This window comes from Tenrec ecaudatus, unplaced genomic scaffold, assembly GCF_050624435.1.
Source record: "Tenrec ecaudatus isolate mTenEca1 unplaced genomic scaffold, mTenEca1.hap1 Scaffold_67, whole genome shotgun sequence".
Lineage (NCBI taxonomy): Eukaryota > Metazoa > Chordata > Mammalia > Afrosoricida > Tenrecidae > Tenrec > Tenrec ecaudatus.
The window spans coordinates 637,292-650,534 of NW_027459559.1; the positions used below are offsets into that span (position 1 = coordinate 637,292).

The window sequence follows — 13,243 nt, forward strand, 5'->3', positions numbered from 1 at the left end:
CAGGGGAGAGCTCGAACGTAGTCCCCCACTACCACAAATATGCAGTCGAGTTTCCCACATTTGGGGAAATCGCAGGGTTCAGCACATCCGGAGTGCAATGGATAAGCCTCGCCCTGGGAAAACCACCTTCTTGATCATGGTGTCTCCCCTGCCAGGTTTTTACAATTTTTAAAAAGATGTTCAGTTACTGTTTTGTTGGGGATTTTATATTTTGAATTTATTTTTTACCTCTTTTGTATAAGTAGGGAATTTATAGGGAAATATGTACTTTATAGAATAAATTTTAAGAACTAAAATATATTTTATCTTAAATAAATTAACGTATCTTTGATTTTACAGCTAATTCACTGATTATATATTTGCAGAGCCGACTTAAAGGATGAAAGAAAATTCTATCAAGAGTGTTACTTTTGACTTCAAAGCCTTCCGAATAAAGTCTTTTAACTACCTGTGGAAAAAAATAAGAATAGAAAAGCTAGTATCATGAGGTATTTGACTTCGGTCAGAACTGCCTCATGACAGAATCGTCAGGATGGGGCCGGTCATAACTCAGGACTGAGTATACTTGCATCCAAACAGTTACTGTGGGGTAGATTCGAAGTCATTGAAACCTGGTGTGCAGAGCCAAACTGAACCTTGTTAGATAGGGGCTGCAAGGCTCTGTGAGGGTTCAAAAGCAAACCACCAGGTCTGCCTTCTGAGGTACCACGATATGGGTTCAGATGATCGTTTAAGTTATGAATTGAGCACTTAACTGTTTGTGCCACCCAGAGATGGCTTGTTGGAAAATAGCTTTTCACTGTTTAGTGTCTTTCCCAAAAGGAAACGGGTGCTTACTTGTGTCCTGCCTCTTCTTATATTACTTGTGTTAGTCTGAGTACATTAGAGAAATAAATCCACAGAAACTGAAATGTATAAAAGGGAGCTTTAGATAAAGGGTAAATGCACATGGAGAAAAAATCCCAAACCAGTGCAGCCCAAGTGTACAAGTCCAACATTAGCCCATATGTCCCACACCAATCCACAATGTCCTCCTCCATCTCAACAAAGACATGCAGTGTGGGTGGCTGCAGGTGGAAAGAACTGCCCATCTGGGTTTCTGAGGTTGTTAACTCTTTACTGGAATTGAAAGCGCCTTTTGTGCGCCTGGGGCGGCTGGTGTTTGTAACCACTCAGACATGAGGGCTCCATCTCCTTGTGCAGGACTACTCGTGATTTATTATCTACCCCAATGCTGCTTCAAGGGTGGTACATGGGTCGGTGATAAACTGTGACCTGTTAAAAATCTGTCCATTTGTAGCTAGGTACAGAAGGGAAAGTCAGAGTGCAGGTCACTGCTATTTCCAATGCCAGCAATGTCATGAAAAGGGCAAAGCGCGCAGCAGGGTGTCTAGACGAAGGACACACTGAGGATGACGAAATACACCACTGAAAACCTTATGCTAATCATGGAAACACTGTCAGGTAGTGAAGGACTAGTAAACCAAGGCAGAACCTTGCCAGAGAGAGGGCCAGATGACGAACACTTCTGGTCAGACTAAAGGGGAGGGCCAGTGACAAAGAGCCAGGTCTTTTGCACGATGCATGGCCACGGGGGCTTCAAAGATGGGTTCAAACATCAAAAAGATATGAGGGTGGCCCAGGATTGGCAAGCCTTTCCTTGTCCTGTACATTGCGGTTGCTTTGAAGCAGACCAACTGGATAGTACCTACCAACAAGACCAACCAAGGAAGAGGAAGCCTCTATGATCCCAGAAACAGACATCACGAGGACGTGTCAGGAGACTTTTACAAAGGTAACCAATGTCCTGGTCCCTCATCACAGAAAGCTGGGGAAACACCATTGTCCTGGTTTACCAGATGTTTCCCAGTTGAATTACTGTCCAGCTGCCCATAGGAAGGAGAAATACCTATAGACATGACGGAAGGGAGGTTCACTCTGCTATGGGAATGTGTTAATCTGTGCACTTTAGATGTGGAAATCCACAGACACACGTGTACAAAAGAGAGTTGTAATTAAATATTAAATGCACATCAAGAAACTTCCCTCAAAGATCTTTTTAATCTCATAAGCCCACCATTATGCCATAGGCCCCCCAGAATCCACAACCATCTACAAAAGAGATGGAATGAGGCTGACTGCTAGTAAGAGCCAAGTCAGAGAAAGCAAAATAATCTCATATTTGGTGGGCATCTGCATATAGCTGGGGAGCACCCAAAGCTGTTTCACGTAGATAATGTGGCTTCTGCTCAGATATGTCTGAGTGTACGTGAGGTTTGGAAGGAGTAGCATTTAACTGGCTAAGGCATCATCTCACTTTACTGAATTTCAAAATCAAGATGCTCAAGAACTTGCAATGCTAAAGTGACCAATGAATGAATCATTCCGCCCTTCAATTAACAACACCTGTGCCTCTTGGAAATTTGGCGTGATAAGCTAACAATATGAGTGAGCATAACCTGATGTGAAAAACAGGAAGATACAGAAAACTCCATTGTTTAATGTAATTATTGTATACGGGAACCTGCAGGATGTAAAATTTCCCATCAACAACTGATGTTGGAAAATGATAATGCTCCTTAACCCTCCCCCACACCCCCAAAAAAAAACTCATGTTGAGGCACTCTAGAAATGAAAAACGTAAATCTGGGTGAGGCAACACTGAAGTCACCCTTTGAAACGCGGCATGTTAAGATTTCCTTCACATTCAAATAGTTGAAAATCTAAGGCATGACCTGAGAATAGTAAAACTGTTTGAGGCTCCATAATCGGTGCAGGGGAAACACCAGAATAATTGCCTCTTCCTTAATAAACTTGAATCTGCTGGAGTTATATTTGGAGGTGAGATATGGGAAACTGTTTGAGTTACAATAGTATGGAAGTAAAACAATTTTCACTGTGAGTAGCTCAAGTGTTTTCATTGGAATCGGTTGTCTGAATGACACCCACCTGGAGCTTTTTTTTTTTTTTTTTCAGTTGTAGCTTTTGATTCTGTGTCTTCTCTTCTGCAGGCTAGGTTTTCAGGGTATTGACTGCTCTTTGTAGACTTTTGACAAACCTTTAGTCTGCAGGTTTAAGGACTGGTGCTGGCTGCAGTTTTGTCTATGGGAAGGGGAGGGACACAGAATCAAAGGGTTTATTCAGATGGTCTATGTGTCCTAACGTAGAAGTCAGACAGAACAGTCTGGTTACTGTAGTTGCCATCCCCCTGGGACTGAGTTTTGGCTGCAGGAGAAGAATGATAGGGATAAAAGTGATGCAAACAGAAGCAAGTATCTTTAATATATTGATGCGTTCAGACTCCAGCCTAGACACTGATCCTTTCTGGGGACTTTATATGCAGTCTCCCCTGACTCCAAAACAGTTCTGAGGAGTAGGAGATTGTGACTGAGTAGGAGGGCTCACTGCCTAGATATCACACGTCGTAGGACCACATGAGGGCTATTCCATGTCAAGCGGTGTCTTAGTGTGCCTCAATCAGTGTTTCCGCCCAAATCCCTAGGTTTCTGAAGTTCCTAGTACCTTGTGTCCTGCAGTCCCTTTTACCCAATAACCTTGGTGATTATACTTTAGAACCACATTTTCATTTGTGGAGATTAAAAAAGTGTTATTAAATAATGTGTTTTATGGAAACTGAATAAATTAGCCATTAGAAACTTATTTGGCTAAAAAAATATAATGCCAGTTTACAAGGAAATGTCTGGATAGGCTGAGTAGGCAGTCATAGAGCCGGCTCTCAGTTGGCAGTCAAGCACTTGCTTCATTGAATGTGTGTCACTATCCACAGTGTTGGAAGTAAATTGGCATCATGAATCAGGTTCCTGAAAGGTCCCCAAATCACTATTCCAAGGATTGAAACCATACTTTTTCCCATTCCATTTAGCCTTCCAGATCATTCAAGCTTTTAAAAAACAGGTCAATTTCACATTCAGTTCATCATCCCACATCTCAATTGGCTCATATCAGTTCAAAGACCCAGTAAACACAATCTCTGAGTTGTGCTGTATTATACTTAGGATGAGCTGCATTATGACCATCTGCTTCACTTTCTGTTTTTAGAAAGTTTATCATAAGTAGCATGCACCCATGCTATACCACACACATCTAATGCCATTGTAGCTGTAAGTTTATATCCAAAATATTCAAGCCCCACAGTCTGATGAAGGTGAGATATGTGAAGCTAGCGGGTGGGAGTCCCCCATCCAGAGATTTTTCACTTTTATAAATATTAACAAACACACACATTAGTTTCTCTTGTTAGTTTTTTACAATTTTTTTTAAATCAGGGGAGAGCTCGAACGTAGTCCCCCACTACCACAAATATGCAGTCGAGTTTCCCACATTTGGGGAAATCGCAGGGTTCAGCACATCCGGAGTGCAATGGATAAGCCTCGCCCTGGGAAAACCACCTTCTTGATCATGGTGTCTCCCCTGCCAGGTTTTTACAATTTTTAAAAAGATGTTCAGTTGCTGTTTTGTTGGGGATTTTATATTTTGTGTTTATTTTTTACCTCTTTTGTATAAGTAGGGAATTTATAGGGAAATATGTACTTTATGGAATAAATTTTAAGAACTAAAATATATTTTATCTTAAATAAATTAACGTATGTTTGATCTTACAGCTAAATCACTGATTATATATTTGCAGAGCCGACTTAAAGGATGAAAGAAAATTCTATCAAGAGTGTTACTTTTGACTTCAAACCTTTCCCAATAAAGTCTTTTAACTACCTGTGGAAAAAAATAAGAACAGAAAAGCTAGTATCATGAGGTATTTGACTTCGGTCAGAACTGCCTCATGACAGAATCGTCAGGATGGGGCAGGTCATAACTCAGGACTGAGTATACTTGCATCCAAACAGTTACTGTGGGGTAGATTCCAAGTCATTGAAACCTGGTGTGCAGAGCCAAACTGAACCTTGTTAGATAGGGGCTGCAAGGCTCTGTGAGGGTTCAAAAGCAAACCACCAGGTCTGCCTTCTGAGGTACCACGATATGGGTTCAGATGATCGTTTAAGTTATGAATTGAGCACTTAACTGTTTGTGCCACCCAGAGATGGCTTGTTGGAAAATAGCTTTTCACTGTTTAGTGTCTTTCCCAAAAGGAAACGGGTGATTACTTGTGTCCTGCCTCTTCTTATATTACTTGTGTTAGTCTGAGTACATTAGAGAAATAAATCCACAGAAACTGAAATGTATAAAAGGGAGCTTTAGATAAAGGGTAAATGCACATGGAGAAAAAATCCCAAACCAGTGCAGCCCAAGTGTACAAGTCCAACATTAGCCCATATGTCCCACACCAATCCACAATGTCCTCCTCCATCTCAACAAAGACATGCAGTGTGGGTGGCTGCAGGTGGAAAGAACTGCCCATCTGGGTTTCTGAGGTTGTTAACTCTTTACTGGAATTGAAAGCGCCTTTTGTGCGCCTGGGGCGGCTGGTGTTTGTAACCACTCAGACATGAGGGCTCCATCTCCTTGTGCAGGACTACTCGTGATTTATTATCTACCCCAATGCTGCTTCAAGGGTGGTACATGGGTCGGTGATAAACTGTGACCTGTTAAAAATCTGTCCATTTGTAGCTAGGTACAGAAGGGAAAGTCAGAGTGCAGGTCACTGCTATTTCCAATGCCAGCAATGTCATGTAAAGGGCAAAGCGTGCAGCAGGGTGTCTAGACGAAGGACACACTGAGGATGACGAAATACACCACTGAAAACCTTATGCTAATCATGGAAACACTGTCAGGTAGTGAATGACTAGTAAACCAAGGCAGAACCTTGCCAGAGAGAGGGCCAGATGACGAACACTTCTGGTCAGACTAAAGGGGAGGGCCAGTGACAAAGAGCCAGGTCTTTTGCACGATGCATGGCCACGGGGGCTTCAAAGATGGGTTCAAACCTCAAAAAGATATGAGGGTGGCCCAGGATTGGCAAGCCATTCCTTGTCCTGTACATTGCGGTTGCTTTGAAGCAGACCAACTGGATAGTACCTACCAACAAGACCAACCAAGGAAGAGGAAGCCTCTATGATCCCAGAAACAGACATCACGAGGACGTGTCAGGAGACTTTTACAAAGGTAACCAATGTCCTGGTCCCTCATCACAGAAAGCTGGGGAAACACCATTGTCCTGGTTTACCAGATGTTTCCCAGTTGAATTACTGTCCAGCTGCCCATAGGAAGGAGAAATACCTATAGACATGACGGAAGGGAGGTTCACTCTGCTATGGGAATGTGTTAATCTGTGCACTTTAGATGTGGAAATCCACAGACACACGTGTATAAAAGAGAGTTGTAATTAAATATTAAATGCACATAAGAAACTTCCCTCAAAGATCTTTTTAATCTCATAAGCCCACCATTATGCCATAGGCCCCCCAGAATCCACAACCATCTACAAAAGAGATGGAATGAGGCTGACTGCTAGTAAGAGCCAAGTCAGAGAAAGCAAAATAATCTCATATTTGGTGGGCATCTGCATATAGCTGGGGAGCACCCAAAGCTGTTTCACGTAGATAATGTGGCTTCTGCTCAGATATGTCTGAGTGTACGTGAGGTTTGGAAGGAGTAGCATTTAACTGGCTAAGGCATCATCTCACTTTACTGAATTTCAAAATCAAGATGCTCAAGAACTTGCAATGCTAAAGTGACCAATGAATGAATCATTCCGCCCTTCAATTAACAACACCTGTGCCTCTTGGAAATTTGGCGTGATAAGCTAACAATATGAGTGAGCATAACCTGATGTGAAAAACAGGAAGATACAGAAAACTCCATTGTTTAATGTAATTATTGTATACGGGAACCTGCAGGATGTAAAATTTCCCATCAACAACTGATGTTGGAAAATGATAATGCTCCTTAACCCTCCCCCACACCCCCAAAAAAAAACTCATGTTGAGGCACTCTAGAAATGAAAAACGTAAATCTGGGTGAGGCAACACTGAAGTCACCCTTTGAAACGCGGCATGTTAAGATTTCCTTCACATTCAAATAGTTGAAAATCTAAGGCATGACCTGAGAATAGTAAAACTGTTTGAGGCTCCATAATCGGTGCAGGGGAAACACCAGAATAATTGCCTCTTCCTTAATAAACTTGAATCTGCTGGAGTTATATTTGGAGGTGAGTTATGGGAAACTGTTTGAGTTACAATAGTATGGAAGTAAAACAATTTTCACTGTGAGTAGCTCAAGTGTTTTCATTGGAATCGGTTGTCTGAATGACACCCACCTGGAGCTTTTTTTTTTTTTTTTTCAGTTGTAGCTTTTGATTCTGTGTCTTCTCTTCTGCAGGCTAGGTTTTCAGTGTATTGACTGCTCTTTCTAGACTTTTGACAAACCTTTAGTCTGCAGGTTTAAGGTCAGGTGCTGGCTGCAGTTTTGTCTATGGGAAGGAGAGGGACACAGAATCAAAGGGTTTATTCAGATGGTCTATGTGTCCTAACGTAGAAGTCAGACAGAACAGTCTGGTTACTGTAGTTGCCATCCCCCTGGGACTGAGTTTTGGCTGCAGGAGAAGAATGATAGGGATAAAAGTGATGCAAACAGAAGCAAGTATCTTTAATATATTGATGCGTTCAGACTCCAGCCTAGACACTGATCCTTTCTGGGGACTTTATATGCAGTCTCCCCTGACTCCAAAACAGTTCTGAGGAGTAGGAGATTGTGACTGAGTAGGAGGGCTCACTGCCTAGATATCACACGTCGTAGGACCACATGAGGGCTATTCCATGTCAAGCGGTGTCTTAGTGTGCCTCAATCAGTGTTTCTGCCCAAATCCCTAGGTTTCTGAAGTTCCTAGTACCTTGTGTCCTGCAGTCCCTTTTACCCAATAACCTTGGTGATTATACTTTAGAACCACATTTTCATTTGTGGAGATTAAAAAAGTGTTATTAAATAATGTGTTTTATGGAAACTGAATAAATTAGCCATTAGAAACTTATTTGGCTAAAAAAATATAATGCCAGTTTACAAGGAAATGTCTGGATAGGCTGAGTAGGCAGTCATAGAGCCGGCTCAAAGTTGGCAGTCAAGCACTTGCTTCATTGAATGTGTGTCACTATCCACAGTGTTGGAAGTAAATTGGCATCATGAATCAGGTTCCTGAAAGGTCCCCAAATCACTATTCCAAGGATTGAAACCATACTTTTTCCCATTCCATTTAGCCTTCCAGATCATTCAAGCTTTTAAAAAACAGGTCAATTTCACATTCAGTTCATCATCCCACATCTCAATTGGCTCATATCAGTTCAAAGACCCAGTAAACACAATCTCTGAGTTGTGCTGTATTATACTTATGATGAGCTGCATTATGACCATCTGCTTCACTTTCTGTTTTTAGAAAGTTTATCATAAGTAGCATGCACCCATGCTATACCACACACATCTAATGCCATTGTAGCTGTAAGTTTATATCCAAAGTATTCAAGCCCCACAGTCTGATGAAGGTGAGATATGTAAAGCTAGGGGGTGGGATTCCCCCATGCAGAGATTTTTCACTTTTATAAATATTAACAAACACACACATTAGTTTCTCTTGTTAGTTTTTTACAATTTTTTTTAATCAGGGGAGAGCTCGAACGTAGTCCCCCACTACCACAAATATGCAGTCGAGTTTCCCACATTTGGGGAAATCGCAGGGTTCAGCACATCCGGAGTGCAATGGATAAGCCTCGCCCTGGGAAAACCACCTTCTTGATCATGGTGTCTCCCCTGCCAAGTTTTTACAATTTTTAAAAAGATGTTCAGTTACTGTTTTGTTGGGGATTTTATATTTTGAATTTATTTTTTACCTCTTTTGTATAAGTAGGGAATTTATAGGGAAATATGTACTTTATAGAATAAATTTTAAGAACTAAAATATATTTTATCTTAAATAAATTAACGTATCTTTGATCTTACAGCTAATTCACTGATTATATATTTGCAGAGCCGACTTAAAGGATGAAAGAAAATTCTATCAAGAGTGTTACTTTTGACTTCAAAGCCTTCCGAATAAAGTCTTTTAACTACCTGTGGAAAAAAATAAGAATAGAAAAGCTAGTATCATGAGGTATTTGACTTCGGTCAGAACTGCCTCATGACAGAATCGTCAGGATGGGGCCGGTCATAACTCAGGACTGAGTATACTTGCATCCAAACAGTTACTGTGGGGTAGATTCGAAGTCATTGAAACCTGGTGTGCAGAGCCAAACTGAACCTTGTTAGATAGGGGCTGCAAGGCTCTGTGAGGGTTCAAAAGCAAACCACCAGGTCTGCCTTCTGAGGTACCACGATATGGGTTCAGATGATCGTTTAAGTTATGAATTGAGCACTTAACTGTTTGTGCCACCCAGAGATGGCTTGTTGGAAAATAGCTTTTCACTGTTTAGTGTCTTTCCCAAAAGGAAACGGGTGCTTACTTTTGTCCTGCCTCTTCTTATATTACTTGTGTTAGTCTGAGTACATTAGAGAAATAAATCCACAGAAACTGGAATGTATAAAAGGGAGCTTTAGATAAAGGGTAAATGCACATGGAGAAAAAATCCCAAACCAGTGCAGCCCAAGTGTACAAGTCCAACATTAGCCCATATGTCCCACACCAATCCACAATGTCCTCCTCCATCTCAACAAAGACATGCAGTGTGGGTGGCTGCAGGTGGAAAGAACTGCCCATCTGGGTTTCTGAGGTTGTTAACTCTTTACTGGAATTGAAAGCGCCTTTTGTGCGCCTGGGGCGGCTGGTGTTTGTAACCACTCAGACATGAGGGCTCCATCTCCTTGTGCAGGACTACTCGTGATTTATTATCTACCCCAATGCTGCTTCAAGGGTGGTACATGGGTCGGTGATAAACTGTGACCTGTTAAAAATCTGTCCATTTGTAGCTAGGTACAGAAGGGAAAGTCAGAGTGCAGGTCACTGCTATTTCCAATGCCAGCAATGTCATGTAAAGGGCAAAGCGTGCAGCAGGGTGTCTAGACGAAGGACACACTGAGGATGACGAAATACACCACTGAAAACCTTATGCTAATCATGGAAACACTGTCAGGTAGTGAAGGACTAGTAAACCAAGGCAGAACCTTGCCAGAGAGAGGGCCAGATGACGAACACTTCTGGTCAGACTAAAGGGGAGGGCCAGTGACAAAGAGCCAGGTCTTTTGCACGATGCATGGCCACGGGGGCTTCAAAGATGGGTTCAAACCTCAAAAAGATATGAGGGTGGCCCAGGATTGGCAAGCCTTTCCTTGTCCTGTACATTGCGGTTGCTTTGAAGCAGACCAACTGGATAGTACCTACCAACAAGACCAACCAAGGAAGAGGAAGCCTCTATGATCCCAGAAACAGACATCACGAGGACGTGTCAGGAGACTTTTACAAAGGTAACCAATGTCCTGGTCCCTCATCACAGAAAGCTGGGGAAACACCATTGTCCTGGTTTACCAGATGTTTCCCAGTTGAATTACTGTCCAGCTGCCCATAGGAAGGAGAAATACCTATAGACATGACGGAAGGGAGGTTCACTCTGCTATGGGAATGTGTTAATCTGTGCACTTTAGATGTGGAAATCCACAGACACACGTGTATAAAAGAGAGTTGTAATTAAATATTAAATGCACATAAGAAACTTCCCTCAAAGATCTTTTTAATCTCATAAGCCCACCATTATGCCATAGGCCCCCCAGAATCCACAACCATCTACAAAAGAGATGGAATGAGGCTGACTGCTAGTAAGAGCCAAATCAGAGAAAGCAAAATAATCTCATATTTGGTGGGCATCTGCATATAGCTGGGGAGCACCCAAAGCTGTTTCACGTAGATAATGTGGCTTCTGCTCAGATATGTCTGAGTGTACGTGAGGTTTGGAAGGAGTAGCATTTAACTGGCTAAGGCATCATCTCACTTTACTGAATTTCAAAATCAAGATGCTCAAGAACTTGCAATGCTAAAGTGACCAATGAATGAATCATTCCGCCCTTCAATTAACAACACCTGTGCCTCTTGGAAATTTGGCGTGATAAGCTAACAATATGAGTGAGCATAACCTGATGTGAAAAACAGGAAGATACAGAAAACTCCATTGTTTAATGTAATTATTGTATACGGGAACCTGCAGGATGTAAAATTTCCCATCAACAACTGATGTTGGAAAATGATAATGCTCCTTAACCCTCCCCCACACCCCCCAAAAAAAACTCATGTTGAGGCACTCTAGAAATGAAAAACGTAAATCTGGGTGAGGCAACACTGAAGTCACCCTTTGAAACGCGGCATGTTAAGATTTCCTTCACATTCAAATAGTTGAAAATCTAAGGCATGACCTGAGAATAGTAAAACTGTTTGAGGCTCCATAATCGGTGCAGGGGAAACACCAGAATAATTGCCTCTTCCTTAATAAACTTGAATCTGCTGGAGTTATATTTGGGGGTGAGATATGGGAAACTGTTTGAGTTACAATAGTATGGAAGTAAAACAATTTTCACTGTGAGTAGCTCAAGTGTTTTCATTGGAATCGGTTGTCTGAATGACACCCACCTGGAGCTTTTTTTTTTTTTTTCAGTTGTAGCTTTTGATTCTGTGTCTTCTCTTCTGCAGGCTAGGTTTTCAGGGTATTGACTGCTCTTTCTAGACTTTTGACAAACCTTTAGTCTGCAGGTTTAAGGTCTGGTGCTGGCTGCAGTTTTGTCTATGGGAAGGAGAGGGACACAGAATCAAAGGGTTTATTCAGATGGTTTATGTGTCCTAACGTAGAAGTCAGACAGAACAGTCTGGTTACTGTAGTTGCCATCCCCCTGGGACTGAGTTTTGGCTGCAGGAGAAGAATGATAGGGATAAAAGTGATGCAAACAGAAGCAAGTATCTTTAATATATTGATGCGTTCAGACTCCAGCCTAGACACTGATCCTTTCTGGGGACTTTATATGCAGTCTCCCCTGACTCCAAAACAGTTCTGAGGAGTAGGAGATTGTGACTGAGTAGGAGGGCTCACTGCCTAGATATCACACGTCGTAGGACCACATGAGGGCTATTCCATGTCAAGCGGTGTCTTAGTGTGCCTCAATCAGTGTTTCTGCCCAAATCCCTAGGTTTCTGAAGTTCCTAGTACCTTGTGTCCTGCAGTCCCTTTTACCCAATAACCTTGGTGATTATACTTTAGAACCACATTTTCATTTGTGGAGATTAAAAAAGTGTTATTAAATAATGTGTTTTATGGAAACTGAATAAATTAGCCATTAGAAACTTATTTGGCTAAAAAAATATAATGCCAGTTTACAAGGAAATATCTGGATAGGCTGAGTAGGCAGTCATAGAGCCGGCTCAAAGTTGGCAGTCAAGCACTTGCTTCATTGAATGTGTGTCACTATCCACAGTGTTGGAAGTAAATTGGCATCATGAATCAGGTTCCTGAAAGGTCCCCAAATCACTATTCCAAGGATTGAAACCATACTTTTTCCCATTCCATTTAGCCTTCCAGATCATTCAAGCTTTTAAAAAACAGGTCAATTTCACATTCAGTTCATCATCCCACATCTCAATTGGCTCATATCAGTTCAAAGACCCAGTAAACACAATCTCTGAGTTGTGCTGTATTATACTTATGATGAGCTGCATTATGACCATCTGCTTCACTTTCTGTTTTTAGAAAGTTTATCATAAGTAGCATGCACCCATGCTATACCACACACATCTAATGCCATTGTAGCTGTAAGTTTATATCCAAAGTATTCAAGCCCCACAGTCTGATGAAGGTGAGATATGTAAAGCTAGGGGGTGGGATTCCCCCATCCAGAGATTTTTCACTTTTATAAATATTAACAAACACACATTAGTTTCTCTTGTTAGTTTTTTACAATTTTTTTTTAATCAGGGGAGAGCTCGAACGTAGTCCCCCACTACCACAAATATGCAGTCGAGTTTCCCACATTTGGGGAAATCGCAGGGTTCAGCACATCCGGAGTGCAATGGATAAGCCTCGCCCTGGGAAAACCACCTTCTTGATCATGGTGTCTCCCCTGCCAGGTTTTTACAATTTTTAAAAAGATGTTCAGTTACTGTTTTGTTGGGGATTTTATATTTTGAATTTATTTTTTACCTCTTTTGTATAAGTAGGGAATTTATAGGGAAATATGTACTTTATAGAATAAATTTTAAGAACTAATATATATTTTATCTTAAATAAATTAACGTATCTTTGATCTTACAGCTAATTCACTGATTATATATTTGCAGAGCCGACTTAAAGGATGAAAGAAAATTCTATCAAGA

The 13,243-nt window shown here is 41.4% G+C and overlaps 4 non-coding genes across 4 annotated transcripts; all 4 read right to left on the minus strand.

Moving 5' to 3' along the window:
* On the minus strand, window positions 1-163 carry LOC142436801 (U1 spliceosomal RNA). The gene has a single exon (XR_012782118.1). It is a non-coding gene; the product is annotated as a U1 spliceosomal RNA (small nuclear RNA).
* Window positions 164-4,283: 4,120 nt separating this feature from the next.
* On the minus strand, window positions 4,284-4,446 carry LOC142436802 (U1 spliceosomal RNA). Its single transcript, XR_012782119.1, has one exon. It is a non-coding gene; the product is annotated as a U1 spliceosomal RNA (small nuclear RNA).
* Window positions 4,447-8,564: 4,118 nt separating this feature from the next.
* On the minus strand, window positions 8,565-8,727 carry LOC142436807 (U1 spliceosomal RNA). Its single transcript, XR_012782123.1, has one exon. It is a non-coding gene; the product is annotated as a U1 spliceosomal RNA (small nuclear RNA).
* Window positions 8,728-12,842: 4,115 nt separating this feature from the next.
* LOC142436804 (U1 spliceosomal RNA) lies at window positions 12,843-13,005 on the minus strand. The gene has a single exon (XR_012782120.1). It is a non-coding gene; the product is annotated as a U1 spliceosomal RNA (small nuclear RNA).
* Window positions 13,006-13,243: the final 238 nt, after the last annotated feature.